This window comes from Nicotiana sylvestris, chromosome 3 (assembly GCF_000393655.2).
Source record: "Nicotiana sylvestris chromosome 3, ASM39365v2, whole genome shotgun sequence".
Classification (NCBI taxonomy): Eukaryota; Viridiplantae; Streptophyta; class Magnoliopsida; order Solanales; family Solanaceae; genus Nicotiana; species Nicotiana sylvestris.
The window spans coordinates 58,964,549-58,981,591 of NC_091059.1; positions in this window are offsets into that span (position 1 = coordinate 58,964,549).

The window sequence follows — 17,043 nt, forward strand, 5'->3', positions numbered from 1 at the left end:
TTTGAAACTGTTGAAAGACACTTACCGTGGTTCTTGGCCTCCCACTGGCCCTTCGATAATTCACGCCACTTGCGCTCATCGTAGGAAGAAGTGGCAGCTAAATTTTGGACTCAATCCTCGAGGTCGGGCACCGCTGGGGGCGCCCAAGCATTGGCTGCCAAAAGAAGGATAACAACATTATGAAATATGGAAGCAGAATATGAATAAGTACAGGGAATACGAACTCCACTTATGGTTAAAATTCCACCTCTTCGGGAACAACATTTTATCCTCGGGGATGATGTCCGAGGTCTTTACTCTAACGATCCGGCTCATCCAACCCCGATCTTTGAGTTTAGTACTAGCAAAGAAGGATTTCATTATTCCATGTTGCAGCTTGATGAGCCCTCGAAATAACTGAGGCCGATACAATCTAATCAGGTGGCTGAGGGCGAATTCCAAACCCTTGGCCTTTTTCAGAGAAATACCATAACATGATCACAATATGCCAAAAGGAAGGATGAATCTGATCTAGGGTGACTTCGTACGTTCTGCAGAAGTCGATCACCACCGGATCGAGGGGACCCAGGGTGACGAGGTAAGTGTAAACACTCAAAAACCCCTCCTTGTGGGTAGTAATGATTTCATCAGGGCTCGGGATCTGAACCTCAACCCCATCTCCCCAGCGACAGTCCCTCTTTACATCCTCGATAAGCTTCTTCGTTATCAAGCTAATATATCAAGATACGTGCTCGCATCGGCCTTGGACATCGGGAGGATTCTCGATACTAAAGTCTTTTTTAATAATGCAATTACCGGGGGTGATTTCCTCAAGTGTTGGCGGCACCACCGGTTTGGCCAGCCGAGAGGCAGAAGAAGACAATGATTTATCCTTTTTGGGGACCGTTTTGGATATTTTGGCCATGATTGTAAGCTGAATAATACGGGTTGCACAGGGATGTGGTATTTTAGGCAAGAGCTTGGCATTTTCTGGCGCTTAAAGAGGCGGAGGAAATGGGTGATAGGAGAAAGAGATGAAGATGGCAAAGGGAAGAAGAAAGAGTAAAGTTCTTTACTTGGAGGAATCACCTCATATTTATAGAAGGGCAATGACGGTTCGGCGACATTAGTGGCCGACCAATACTGGCATGCATTCAATGTTTATGGGGAAGTGGACCGAAAGGACGTTTCGGTCACTTCGAACTCTTGCATTACGGGGATGACATCATCACTAAGGACTTCGAGAATCCAAATCGTTTCATATCATTTCATTCTAAGAAACACGGGGGCTATCTGTATACGGTCAGAATCGAGTAGCCCGATTTCAAAATCTCAAATTGGGGATATGAGTTCGAGTTTGGGTGACTCAAAGTGGGGGTCAAACCCGACTGAAGGACACACACATCGAGGGAGCATATCGAAGTCCTAGCACGACCTACATCGAGGGCAATGTAATCTTGAAGACATTCAAAAAAGAGCGAGAATTTCTCAAGGACACGTGGATCAGGACATAAATTAAATGATAAGATTTGTACGAAATGGTACAGGTCCGTACTAGATTGTTATACACCTGTACCAATAGAGTTCTTTACCACAATTAGGAATGTACTATATTGGGGGTTTCTCCTTCTATATAACGGGGACCCCAATCATTTGTAAAAAATATCTCATTCTCTGCAATAGAACATTCTGCTCTGCTTTTCTTGTTTACCGTGCTCAACGATTGTTCTTCAGCTTTATTATCTTTACTTCATTGTTCATACCTTCTTGGCTCTTAGTTCGCCTCGAGGTCCCCGAGATAATCGAGCTCGAGGTCCCCATTGCTCTAACTATACTGGTTATGTTCATCAATTCTTCTTACTTAAACTTAATATTACTTGTATATTTACTGATATTAGAATAAATCACATATCTTTAAAACCACAAATTATCTTGAATTGTTACTCACAGTTTTCGAGGTAAACAAGCATCCTTCAAATGTTTGAATTCGAAGGAAGCATGTTTATCTTTCTCAGCACACGTTTAGCAAGGAGTGCTAATGTACACTAATCCTAGAAAATGGATCGACATTGGAAATTTAAGGTCCCTTCACCGGCAACGATGGAAACCCTTGTAACTCCTGCTAGCGGAATTCAACAACAGCTTTTGTCCTTACCCAAAACCACCATCCGGTGGTGAGGCGTCTAACTCGCATGCTAGGTAAGTCAAACATAAGAATAGCAAAATAAAAGAGTTAATTTTATTGATGGTCATTGAATTTTGTGTTTGTTACCCAAAAGTCATTTTTTTTGTTACGTAAAAATTATTTAACTTTGTGTTTATTACTCAAAAGTCACTTTTCTTTCTTTTGTTACACAAAAATCATTTTACTTTGCTCTAGTTATCACAAAAATCACGTTTGCCAGATTTTATAATATTTTTACTTGAAAAGTCTATATGCCCTTGATATTATATAGACCTTCATAATTATGTAATGCTTTCCATATTATATACTATATAATATATTTTACCTAGAAATTTTATTTATAATTAAAATAATTTAATATTATTTTATTTATTATTTTTATAATATATTCGTATATTTAATTTTTTCTTAACGTTAATTTTCAAGATATATTAGTAGCGTTATCAAATTTGTCAACTCTACTATGAACAAATCTCACGTTAACGTTCTTAACCACTCCAAATAAAATATTTTTAATAAGAATTATAAAATCAAAGCTCACAGATTTATCAATCAAGTCATATTCGTTAATCCAAGAACATTTAGTAAACTCACACATCAGATTAACAGTTTCAAATAAATAATATCAACAGATTAAAAATAAATATTAAACTCAAATATCTTTTAAAAAAAAATAAAAGTTTTACTGACTATAAAAAACTATCATTTGTTAAACAAATTTGTTTTTGTTATTTCAAATAAATATTTTTTTGATGTTTTCATATTTGAAAATATGTTCATCTTGAATATGATTAATCAAATTTAGTATCATGGGAAAATTAAACGTACTAATATATTATAAAAAAATATATAAATTATTTTAATTATAAGTAAAATTCCTTGGTAAAAATATCTTATAAAATATATAATTTTTAATGTATTACATAAATGGGAGGATTTATAATGTCAAGGGCATAATAGACTTTTTAGGTGAAAGTTTTATAAAATCTTGTCAAAGTGATTATCGTGATAACTAGACCATATTAAAATAATTTTTGTATAACAAAATAAAGAAAAGATTTTACTTTGACATGATAATTACTTTGACAAGATTTTATAAAACACCGGTAAAATTAAAAATAAAATTAGTTCAGGAGAAATTAAATGTACAAATATATTATAAAAATAATAAATAAAAAAATATTAAATTATTTTAGTTATAAATAAAATACCTAGGTAAAAATATATTATATAGTGTATAATATAAAAGGTATTATATAAATATGAAGATTTATATAATATCAAGGGCATAATAGACTTTTCAAGTAAATAATATTATAAAATCTGGCAAATGTGACTTTTGTGATAACTAGAGCAAAGTAAATTGTGTAACAAAAAAAAGAATAGTGACTGTTGATTAATGACCACAAAGTTAAATGATTTTTACGTAACAAAAAAAAAGTAACTTTTGGATAACAAATACAAAAGTTCAATGATCATCGATAAAATTACCTCCGAAATAAAGTAACAAAAATTAATGAAAATAGTGCAAATCTAAGACCAACTGACATAAATAAAATGCGTCAATACATAAAAATTTCCTAGAACTAGTAATACGGAGTCATAAGTTCTATAATAAAAGTGCAAAGTGATAATATTGTCTGAATAATAATAACGGCAACCAAAATAGAAAGAGACGTCAAGACTGCGGACACCGATAGGTATACCTTGAAGTCACCAAATCCGAGCTCGACCCACTGGTGCCTAGGCTGGTAAGAAGTACCCGGATCTGCACAAAAAAAAGCACAGAAGCATAGCATGAGTACACCACATCAGAACCCAGTAAGTATCAAGCCTAACCTCAGTAGAGTAGTGACGTGGTCAGGTCAAGATCATACTAGAATAAATAAGAAAACTGAACAGGTATATATGCCAATAAGATAATGAAGAACAACTGTAACGATCCGGTCGGTCATTTTAAGAATTAACGCCCCGATCCCCCTGTTAATTGCATTCCACGTGTTTGTTTCTGCTATTGCGAGTTTCCCGGAGGATTTATTTGGAGTTTCGGAGAGTTTTGGGACACTTAGTCCCTAAATATGAGTTTAAGCTTTAGAAATCGGACCGTAGTTGGAACTGTGTTAAGACGAGTCTGGAATGGGATCTCGTCGACTCCATTAGCTTCGTTTGGTGATTCCGAAGTTAGGAGTTTGTCCGGAATGTGTTTTCGAGGTATGTGGAAGATTTAGGCTTGAATTGACAAAAGTTAGAATTTCGGCGATTTCGGCCGATAGGTGAAATTTTTATATTGGGCTCGGAATGGAATTCCGAAAGTGTATATAGGTCCGTAGTGTCATTTATGACATGTGTGTAAAATTTGAGGTCATTCGGACTAGTTTTGACGTGTTTCGGCATCAGTTGTGGATTTTTGAATTTTTATAAGTTCTTAGGTTGAATCCTTGCATAATTCTTAATTTTGATGTTATGTGACGTGGTTTGAAGGCTCTACTAAGTTCAAATGAGGTATTAGTACTGATTGGTGGATTTGGTTGAGGTCCCGGGGGCCTCGGGTGTGTTTCGAAGGCTCAACGGGTCGATTCTAGCCTTGTGAGGATTTCTGGTTTTTCTGGTGAGTGCAACAGATATTTGTGAAATGAGTTACTTGAAGTTATATTTACATTATGCAATTGAATTGAATATATTTGAGCTATTTGCAGTTGAGTACTCGTGGAAAGAATGTGGTCTCGAGTTGATTTTGAGCCGGTTCGAGCTAAGTGGCTTGCCTAACCTTGTGTGGGGAAAACTTCCCTTAGGATTTGGTATTATTGATATTTGAAATGCCTTGTACGCGAGGTGACGAGTGCGTACTTGTGCTAATTATTGAAAAATCTGGTTTCCTTTAAGTTATTTTAACTGTGTTTCTTTTCTTGTTTATACTACTTACAATTCAAGCTTGTTGTTAGCTTAGGAAAATATATCTAATTGACTTAATTGCTTTACTTGCTCAAACTGCCTTATTTAGATTATATGCAGCATGCTAGGCTAGAAATACCTGTTTTACCTTGGTATGGAAATTGAATTAAATTGTGTATTCTTCGTGTTGTTGCTGTGTGTTTACTTTGGGACTACGGGACGGTATCTCGGGAGATCCCCCTGTATGTTTATTTTGGGACTACGGATCGGTATTCTGGGAGATTCCCATGCACTTTTATATTGGAACTACGAGACTGCACCCGATAGATTTCCTCTGTACTGAGTATTTACATTTGGGACTACGTATCGGTATTCCGGGAGACCCCCGCGCATTATGAGTTGGACTATGAGACGGTATCCTGGGAGATCCATCGAAAATTTATATTTGGGACTACGTGATGGTATCCTGGGAGATCCCCGGTTGTTATCTCTGTGTTGAGCTGCACACCTTCTATGATTATTTTGTCTCTGTGGTAGCTGTTGTTGTTCTTTCTCTCATGTGTTACTTCTTACTATTGCACTTAATTATACTGTCGTATTCTACATTGTTATAATTGTATTTCATTTAACCTCAGTAGGGCCCTGACCTTCCTCATCACTACCCGACCAGGGTTAGGCTTGGTACTTACTGAGTACCGCTGTGGTGTACTCATGCCCTTTCTGCGCATGTTTTTCATGTGCAGATCCAAGTACTTCCACTCAGTCTTATCATCCTTTAGGTGAGGTGCTTTCATAGAGACTTCGAGGTATATCTGACACGTCCACAGACCGAGGAGTCCCTTTCTATCTTTCTGTACTAGTATAGCCCTTATGTATTTTCCTTTTGATAGGCATTTCTGGAGTTAGAGCTTTTTATGTATCTCTTTGCTTGTGATTCATGGGGTTCCGGATTTTAGGAGTGTTAGGTTAAGATTCTTATACTGTTATATGCCAGGCGGCATCTTAAACACTGTTTCATTTTGTTATCTCTGTTTTTAATTACTTTCTTTCTACAATTATTCTTTTTCCACATTTGTTAGGCTTACCTAATCGTACAGACTAGGTATCGTCACGATAGTTTATGGAGGGCAAACTGGGTTCGTGACACGTTGGTATCAGAGCTCTAGGTTCATAGGAGTCATGAATCACAAGCTTGTTTGTTAGAGTCTCGCGGATCTGTACGGAGATGTCTGTACTTATCTGCGAGAGGCTATGTAATTGCTAGGAAAATTCCACTTCATTTGATTTCCTTGTCGTGCGAGATTTTGACATCACAATTCTAAATTTCTATTTTATATTCTCCCACAAATGGTGAGGACACGTGCTACTAGAGATGATCAGGCACCCGCGCCTCCTACTGGAGCCGTCAGAGGTCGGGGCCGGGGTAGAGGCCGAGGATGCGCATGCGGTGCAGCTAGAGCACCCGCAAGAGTTGCCACCGAGGTGCCACCAGCAGTTCTAGCCGGAGTCCAGGCACCTGATACGCCTACTTCTACTACTACTCCAGCTCTCCAGGAGACTCTTGCGCAGTTCATGAGCATGTACACCACTCTGGCTTAGGCAGGGTTGCTTCCCCTTGCTGCAGCCACATCTCTGGCTGGGGGAGGGGGAGCACAAACTCCCGCCTCCCACACTCCTAAGTAGCAAGTTCATGTTGACCAGGTCCCAGAGATTATTCCTGTACCGCCTGTAATCGCAAATCAGCCCGAGGACAGGGCAGTGGCTTCAGAGGATGAGCAGCAGAGGCTTGAAACGTTCAAGAAGTATGATCCTCCTGTATTTAGTGGGTTAGCATCAGATGATATCTTGGGATTTATGGAGGAGTGTCACCGTATCCTCTGCACTATGGATATATCAAGATCGAGTGAGGTTTCTTTCACTGCCTTCTAGCTTCGAGGAGCCGCCTATGAGTGGTGGCGTACCTATGAGTTAGATAGTCTGGATGAGGTAGCTTCACTGACTTGGACTCAGTTTTCAGATATGTTTTTGAGAGAGTTTGTTCCTCAGAGCCTCTGGGACGCATGGCGCGCAGAGTTTGAGCATTTGCGCTAGGGTACTATGACTGTCTCGGAGTATGTTGTCCGTTATACTAGCTTGGCTAGGCATGCACCAGCCTTGGTTGCTACTGTTTGCGAGAGGGTTCGCCAGTTTATTGAGGGGCTTATTCCCAGCATCAGGTCTAGCTTGGCTCGTGAGTTGGAGATGGATATTTCTTATCAGTAGGTGGTAAGCATTTCTAGGAGAGTGAAGGGTATGCATGTGAGGGATAGAGAGGAGAGGGAGGACAAGAGATCTCGAGAGTCGGGCCATTATTCTGGTGCTCGTGCTCCAGCTGCAGTTCATCATGGTAGGGATTATATGAGCCGCCCCATTTATTCAGCTCTTCCAGCAGCTAGTGGTATTTTAACTCCTCCTAGGCCTCAAGAGCCTTATTATGCACCTCCAGTATTTGGTGCGCCTTCTGTGCGAGGTGCTTTCAATGGAAAGTCCAGCAGACCTGGTCCGAGCCAGTCACAGCTGCCACGTCCTCCCAGAGCTTGTTTTGAGTGTGGTGACACATGTAGACATGTGATTTTTGACCCTCCCCAAGATTTTTTATATTTTAGCATGCAAATATTAAATTTAGGTCTAATATTGCTATTTCAACTAGTTTTGACTCTTTTACTTTATTTTATCACAAAAATAAAAAATACAAAAAAATAGTTTCATTAATGTTTTGTAGTCATTTTTAATCTTGAAAATACCACAAAAAAAGTTTTCATTTTAGGTTTATCTTTAATAGTTTATTTTAATTAATTTGGAGTAGTCTTACATTTTTATAAATGCTTTATACTATTTTAAATAAGGAAAACTTAAGCCCTTAGTTAATGAAATCTAGATTTTTGAGAAGCCCAATTTTGAACTAATTCAAAAGAATTTTGGCCCATATTTAACCACAATTTCGCCTTAGAGAGGGCCCAAGTCTGTCAAGGCCCAAATTTAACCTTAATCCATCAGCACCTTATAGCTACACAATATAAAAAGTTAGACCCTAGAGACCTAGAAAAAGAGATCGACCATTTTTACAATTGACCACCTCACTGAACATTATGATCTTCAGCACACAATACTAGACAAAAAATCAGAAAGAGTTACCCCCATCTTCTTCTTCAGCCAAAACGAGAGAACTCCCCATCGCTGCTTCTTCTCCACGCCTTCTCCGCCACTGCTTCTTCTTCTCCGTTCAAAAATCCGGCAGCTTCCTCAGGTTTTCTAGCTGGGCCGTTCATCTTCCTCAGCACACCACAAACAACCGATCTTCTCCACCTCTCAACCATGAAACTGCCATCGAAGCCTTCTCATCCGTTTACTCGATCATACTAGTCATAGAACTTTAAAGAAACTTTCAAACTTTTTGCTATTTTAAGTTTCATTCTAAAAAGATGAAAAGCCAAAAATTGATTTTCACCTTCTTATCTTAAGCTTTATTAGCTTCAGATTCAACCCAAAAAAAAGGAATTAAAAAAAAATCCTTAGATCCCTTTGATTAGAGTTTATTTCAAGAGGAAGAAATCGAAACAAAACTGGAGTTGCAATGAGGTGCTCGTGTTTGGCCAAGAGGTTCCGATCTTGTTCGTAGTCCGATCCGATGCTAAATGGACCAGTGGTAGGTCCCTCTGCTTCTACAATTTTTGTTCTCATCTCTATTTTTATCTTGTTCTAATGTTATGAGATTTTCTTTTTCCCGATCTTTTATTGCACAACAATTATGAGTTTTGTAGTGATTGCATAATTCTGGTTTAGTTTATTCATAAAAGTGACTTAAATATCATGTAAGGTCACATAGATTTATGTTTGTTGGTAGATTAATCTCAGAGAGGGGAATTATAGGCTTTAATTTTATTTACTATTGCATATGGACTTTGTTTCAATAATATAGATAATTACAATATGAAACTTCACCTTCATAGTGTCACCAGAAACACATAGATAAAGGCACAGTTAAATTCCATGGCAGGTGATTGTACACAATAATAAAAATTATAAAAGACACTTCATTGTACTGCTATATCTCATAATCTCTAAGGAGCGTGATTAATGAATATCGTAGTTTGCTTTAGGCGCGCTATAATAAATTATCATAGCTACGGGTACGGTTCCCGTGACGTAGTTGTGATACAAAATTTTCAAATTCGGGGGTACATTTATGTGATCTAGCCACAATTTAATCTTGTTAATAAAATAAACATGTTATAGATCGTGGGTACGGTTCTCGTGACATGATTCACAATATGTAATAAAATAATTAGTTGTATGACAATTGGATTATTAAAAGCGGTTTAAAAGGAATAAAAATGCACAAGTGTGTCAAAGATGTTTTAAATCAGATAAATATGCCAATAATAATAGTTGAACGACCGTGCTAGAACCACGGAACCCGAGAATGCCTAAAACCTTCTCCCGAGTTAACATAATTTCTTATCCGAATTTCTGTGTTCGCAGACCATAAATAGAGTCAACTTTTCTCGATTCGGGATTTTAAATCGGTGACTTGGGACACCATAAACTATCCCAAGTGGCGACTCTGAATTTTAAATAAAATAATATCGTTTCGATTGTCACTTTAATTGGAAAAACTCCTTTATATCGCCTTTCGGGGTGGTAAAACGGAGGTGTGACAGCTCTGGCGACTCTGTTAGGGAAAATAACCTAGAACTTCTGGTTTAGGGTTCAGAATTCGAGCTTAGAATAATTGTTATATTTGGCTTAATTTATTATCTGATTTTATTTACATGTTTGGGTCTAATGTGCTAAATGTTTCTTTTTAGAACTTTTATATTATCTGAATTGTATATAAACTGCTACGAAACTCCTCTCTTCTAATCTTCTGAGAAGTGCACGTTGGCGTGACTTCTTTCTGTTAGTGTCATACCCTAATTTAGAATGAGGTTCGGACAAGTTGCTAAGCCGGATGATCTTTTAGTTACTGGTACGCTGCCTCCCTTCCCCCGGCTCGAGTTGTCCGCTCGGGTAAGGCAGGTCTAGAACAATACACCCAGGTTTTAAACCTAGAATAACACAGCCTCATGCCGGATCCCTAGTAGGAACACTTGTTTGCATGTGGATTTGACTTTGGGGACTTAACACAGGGGTTGGGTCCGTCTAGGACAGGTGTACCCCAAAAATAAAAGACCATCCCGATACATCCTATATGCCACATTTTGCAATTTTCAAGGGTAAAAGAGTCATTTGGCGGACCAATGAGGTTTGAGGATAAATGCAAAAAAAGGGTGAAGTGTAATAAAGCAAGTAGGACCTAGTTATGTTTTTCTTTCACATTTTTCTTTAGAAAAAAGAGAAAAAGACGGGAAAAATCCAAAAATATTTTGTACTTTTTCATCATTTTCCAAAAAAAAAAAAATCAAAAAAAATAGGAAAAGAAAAATACAAAAAGAGTTTACATGTTCCATTATTTTCTTTAAAAAAAAGAGAAAAAAATATATTTTCTCTAAATTAGTTATTGTTTTAGTTCTTGCCCGTATCCAATCTGCCCGAACTACGCATACCTGATTCTTGTCTTTGGGGGCGTGATACGTAGGCAACCATATAGGGTCCGGTCTGTCTAGTGAGTTTATGTTCTTGGCTTCGCGGGGTCTTAGTCAAATCTTGTATTTTTAGCCACTTTTAGCCACATAGGTTAATTTTATAAAAGTAGTCACAATCATGTCTTGCATGTGTCCAACAGGAAGGGTTGTTGTCTCACATAGCGTTCTAGGTCTTTAACTTTATTTAGTCTTAATTTTCTCATACAGGTGTGGATTTACTTACCGGAGTTTGAGTATGACAGACGCCCCATGACCATCTAGTCAGGATCGCTCATTAAGGAGTTTTTTTTTACTGTAAAAGTTGATTATAACAACTATCCTTACATAGTAAAAGATGTAATTTGGAGTACATAAGGAATAACTTGTCTTTACAGTCCTGCTGCATTGAATAGGTTGTTTAGTAAAACACACTGTCCAGCATAACGAAAGCACTATGTTAAAAGTTGTGCCCCATTCTTTAAGTGTGCAGTATACAACCTCCAAAGTTCTTATTTTAATAAGCCCTATTGTCCTGTTTACACTGTCTAGCAATGTTCGTTGCATTTTCAGGCATGTTTGTATGTTTTTTGTTTTCCTCGAGAGATCTTTTTCATGTACACTTATTCAGCGTGACATTGGCTACCTGTAAAGTCCCTCCATTGTCGAAACCCCAAGCGCCTCGGAAGTTGGTTGTTTTAATAAACCACCTCCCAGGTTTTTGTTGTCGATACCCCATGCGCATGCCTTCTTGCTTTCTTCAAAAGTCACGCTCACCCCATGCCTTCTTGCCCCTCTAGAAACATTAGTAATCACGCATGACCAAAATAGCATATTCCAAAACATTGTCCAGCATGCATTACATTGCCAGCGCGCAATTCCATGTGAGAACTGGCATGCCTCCCAGTTGGAATTTAAAATGTCCTCCCAACTCTTGTAGCTCCTTGACCGAGTTTTCTCCAGCACCCAAACATTGTGAAGCATGCTTTCATATAAAATTGCTAGAAGCATGTGTGCATTCCATGACTTTGAAGAAGCGTGCTTGCAATCAAAAATCAAAAGAACAGCATTGGACTTCATATGCATCTCTTCTCGAAACTGGCGTGCTCCACATGCTAAAAGTTGCGATTGTTTTTGTTTAATGGTAAGATTCTCCTCGAAATTAAGCACTTGTACAACATGCTGGTTGTATATCCAAGGATTTGAATAAACGCGAGCACCCCATGCTGGATATGTTTCCAATGCCTTTAGCCATCCCTTTTGTGCTCGATTATTGATTTTCTTTTGTTCTTTAACAGAGGTTGTCTCGAAAAGTTGCATCAGTGAATGCCATAAGCATTGTGATACTTTAGGTTCACTGCCCCATGCAAACAATCTGGGCATTTTGTTCCTTTATTCCCTGCTTGTGCATATCATGATATCTCTTTCAAGGCATTGAGTACCATGTACTAATACCACCCATTGAAATTGACAATCATGATAAGTCATCTCCACATTACCATTCCCTGCACAGAAACACCAAATGTTAGTATAACAGAAGATCATCAAGATCTCTTCCCATAGGATTCGACCTTACTGATCAGTTAAGTCTATTCCGTTTCTCCTCCTCATTTTGCCTTTGTTCCACTCCATATTTATCTCCTTTTTGGCTTTGTTCCTTCCCCTTTTCCTCCTAATTCCTTGCAACCTTTACTCTTATATAAGGACATTGCATCTATCTTCGTTAATGATCCTCCTTCCTTTTGAGTCCAGATCCCAGAAACCATGGCACTCAGTATTTCCTTCATCTAGAGCATAATTGGCAAGGTGGTCTGCTAATGTATTCCCTTCTATGAATATGTGAGTGACCTTGATGATACTTTGTTCCTTCAGTCTTAAAATCTCCTTTACATGTTCAGTAATATACCAAGGAGGCTTCCATGATTCCTTTATAATGTTCTTTAAAAGCATAGAATATGTCTGCAGCCATATTTGGAAATAATTAATACTTTTGCACATCTTCAATGCCTCCGCAATAGCTACTGCTTCTGATACATTGTTGGTTCCTTCAGAAATCTCCCTTCCTTCTGCATATATCAAATCACCTACCTTATCCCTTATGCAGAAACCAATTGAACTCCTCCCTGGGTTTCCTCTACATGCTACATCCGTATTCACTTTGATCCACCCTCTTGAAGGAAATTCCCATAACACTTTATCATATTTCAGTCGAGGTGTGTACTGCTCCATCATTGTCAGTAAGTCTAGCCACTTGTGAGGCACGTGTAGTCCTGGCTTTTTTAGTTGGACCAGAGCTTGCATAGTGGATGACACCTGGTAAATAACTCTGCTCACGGAAACTGCTTCTCCATATTTCAAAATATTTCTTCTCTTCCATAGTTCCCATACAATGCATGCAGGTAAAGCCTGTAATGCTTGCTTCAATCTAGGTACAACTGCTACTGTCCAACACTTTGTAATTGCTTGATGTAATGACAACCCAACTAATGCAATTCCTGCTCTCCTCAGGAAGTAACTCCAAATACTTGTAGCTGCATTGGATCTGAAGAACAAATGTGGTAATGACTCCTCTTTTGGATCAGCACAACACCAACATTTAGATGGCATGAAGTATCCGAGTTTATGCAAGAAATCATCAAGTGGCAGTTTGGCTTTCCACACCTTCCATAGGAAGAAGGATATCTTGAAAGGTAAACCTTTTACCCATATCATCTTGTAAGCTAATTTTGGGTTGGCTCTTCTCCGTAGGTAATCCCATGCAGACTTTACTGTAAAGTGTCCCCTTGTTTCAAGCATCCAGAAAGGAGTATCTAACTGTGAACTTTCAGTTAGTGGTCTAATATTCTGCACAATGTGGTGTGCCAAATCTTCAGGTAGGCTCTCAACATTTTATCCACATTCCACATACCATTTTCAACCAGATCATTGACATTATGAATATCCTCATCGATTCCAAACACTACAGGCACTTGAAAATATAAGGCTCCCATCTCAGTCCAATTGTCGAACCAGAATTGAGCCGATCCCATTCTCAGTTTCCAGTAGATTTGATGCTCAATCAAGTCCCTACATTATAGCATTTTTCTCCACACGTGGGATCCATGCTTTCAAGGTACAATTACTGCATTTAGTTTCTTGCAATACTTTTGACTAATAAATGCACTACATAAAGTGGGCTTAGTACTGAAATTCCACCATAATTTGCAGAACAGTGCCTTGGATACGTCATGTAGGGACCTGAAGCCTATGCCTCCCTCCTCAAAAGGCATACAAAGGTTAGTCCAAGACGCCCAATGTCTAGTGCTCCCTCCCACATTGCTTCTCCAGAAAAACTTGGCAAAAATGCTATGTAATTTGTTGATCACATAACTTGGAGGATTGACTGCTGACAACATATGAATTGGGATACTCTGCACGACATTTGCGATTAAAATAGCTCTGCCTCCTACAGATAGGAGTTTGCCTTTCCATGACTGAAGTTTGTCCATAACCTTGGTGTTTAATCCCTGGTAATAGTTTCCCCTTCTTCTTGCATAAAAAATAGGACAGCCAAGATAGGTCATAGGGAAACATTATTTTCGTATACCTGTAATCCTTTCCACCTTGTGAATCACCTTATTATCCGTTAAATGATGCAGGCATATGGCTGATTTGGCCTTGTTCACCAGTTGACCAGATGATGATTCATAAGCTTTCAAAACCTCCATGACAAGTCTCAACGATGTTTTATCAGATGAGCAAAAAATGATTGTATCATCAGCGTATGATAGATGATTTATTTTTGGGCTCCATTTTGGCATTCCAAATCCACAGAAATACAGATTAGTGTGTAGTGAATTCAATCCCCGAGAAAGTGCTTCTTCTGCTAGAATGAATAGAGTTGGTGACAAAGGGTCACCCTGTTTAACTCCCCTCGATAATTTGAAGAGACCATTAGGCTGACTATTTATAATAATAGAGTACCAATTGTTCCCAATCAAATCAAAAATCAAGCCAATAAAAGCTTCAGGAAATCCCATTTTCCTTAGTACTTTGGTCAGGAATAGCCATGATAGCCTGTCATAAGCTTTTGTCATATCAAGCTTAATTACAACGTTTGGACCTGCTTTTGTTCTCAACCTGATATCCGTAATGATTTCTTGAGTTAAAAGTACGTTCTCAACTATGCTCCTGCCCTTCACAAAACCTGCTTGTTCCTCTGAGATTATGTTTGGTAATAATTCAACCAACCTCTCATGAATAACCCTAGAGAAAATCTTGTTAACAAAGTTGCTAAGACTGATTTGTCTCATGTCTGCAAAGGTGATAACTTCTTTTTTCTTTGGTAATAAAACCAGGTTTGTGTTTGTTACACTCTTTGGCAGCTGCTGGCCGCTAAAGAAAGCCTTGACCATGCGGACAACATCTTCTTCGATAATTTCCCAGAATGTTTGGTAAAAGGCTCCAGTGAATCCATCCGTTCCACCAGCTGAGTCTCCAATCAACCCCATAACAGCTCTCTTCACTTCTTCATTGGAAGGCAAGGCCATCAATCTTTCATGTTGATCAGTATCTACCATTGAAGGTACATGATTTAGAATGTCAAAATCATTCGGAACTGCAGTCTCGGTAAATTGATCTTTGTAGAACTTTATTTCTTCTTCTGCTATTAAGTGATCTTCTTCGATCCAGTTACCAAGGCTATTCTGGATCCTTGATAATTTCAGTCTCTTCCTTCTCCCATTAACTTGAGCATGGAAGAATTTAGTGTTTCTATCGCCATCTTTGAACTATAACATGCCAGCTTTTTGTGTCCAGAATTCTTCTTCTAATGCAAGATATTTAATCATTTCAGCTTGGACCTGTTGTAATCTTTGTCTATTCATCTGTGTAGGATTTACTACAAATTGTCTTTCATGAACCAGGACCACCTTCTCAAGGCTTGCAATCTTCTGGAATATATCCCCATATGTAGCTCTGCTCCAGGTAGATAGTGCTCATTTAAGCTTCTTTAACTTGTAGTTAAAAATGCAGAAAAGGGTTAGCACTAAAATCAGCATTCCAATTCTCCTTTACTACATCTTTGAAGGTTTCATGCTTTGTCCAGAAGTTAAGAAATCTGAGTGACTTCTTAATTGGAGGAGTTTCTATATCACATTTGAGCAGCATTAGGCAATGATCAGACCCAATTTTGGATAGGTGAGTTATCTCCAATCCAGGAAAGGTCTGTTGCAATTCATTTTTGCCAAAACATCTGTCTAACCTTTTAAAAATGCTATCCTCTTCTGATCTTCCATTCCACCATGTAAATATGCTTCCTTTAAAACCCAAGTCTGTCAAGTTGCAGGTATTGATGCAGTGTTTGAAGTCGTCTACTTCAATGAGAGAAACTGGCAAGCCCCCATATTTCTCTTCCTCATCCCATATCACATTAAAGTCGCCTCCAACTAGCCAAGGTACTGTCATATCTGATGCCATTGCGTACAACGTATCCCATGGTTCTATTCTTTCCGTGCGATCATATTTGGCATAGACTAGTGTAAGGATAAACTCAACATGTGTTTCAGAGTGCATTAATCTCAAAGTCAGTTGTTGAGTCATGTTATATAAAATAGTAACCTAAAAAATTTCATCAATAAAAGTCCAAATCTTGTTTGACACATTCACCACAGCCTGTGCCAAACCAATTCTTGCTCTATACCTTTCCATTTTGTGAGACTGTTGTATAGGCTCAAGGATACCTATGAACTCAAAGTGATGTTTTCTATGCATTGTAATCGGCCTTTCAAATGCTTGCATTGTGTTTACTGACCTTACCTTCCATATAATTGCATCCATTAAATGTTTTGGGATTTGGACAGTGTTCTCCTTGTTTGTACTCCACTAACTGCGACAGTAGATGTCTCTTTTGACTGTTTCTTTTTTCCCTTAGTTGCAGATTTTACCAGTTTAATAAGCCTTGGCGATAGATCTCCCTGCTTGCCAACATTAAGGAAATTTTGTGCAGTGGATTCCTCATCCATGTCTCTACCTTTAAGTTCTGTGTGGTTAACTTGATTATGTGCTTCTACTGCTTCTTTTGATGTAACAATATCCTCTGCATGCTTGATAAGTTCAGCGTCTTTATCGGCATGTTCATTGGTCAACAACATTGTACTGTTAAAAGGGACGTTACTTCCTGCTACATCCTGCACGGGGCTCAATGGAACAATATTTCTTGCATAAACCTGCACTGTCATAGCTCGATTGTTGTCTGCATTCTTGTCTTATTTCTTATCTGCATTTTCAGCTTCTTTCAAGACATTACTAACAACATTATGTGAATTCCCTCCTGGATCTATAATATTAATGTTCCCCTCTTTTGCTGCTGCTGCATTTGTGCATTTACTGATGCTTTGAATATTGATT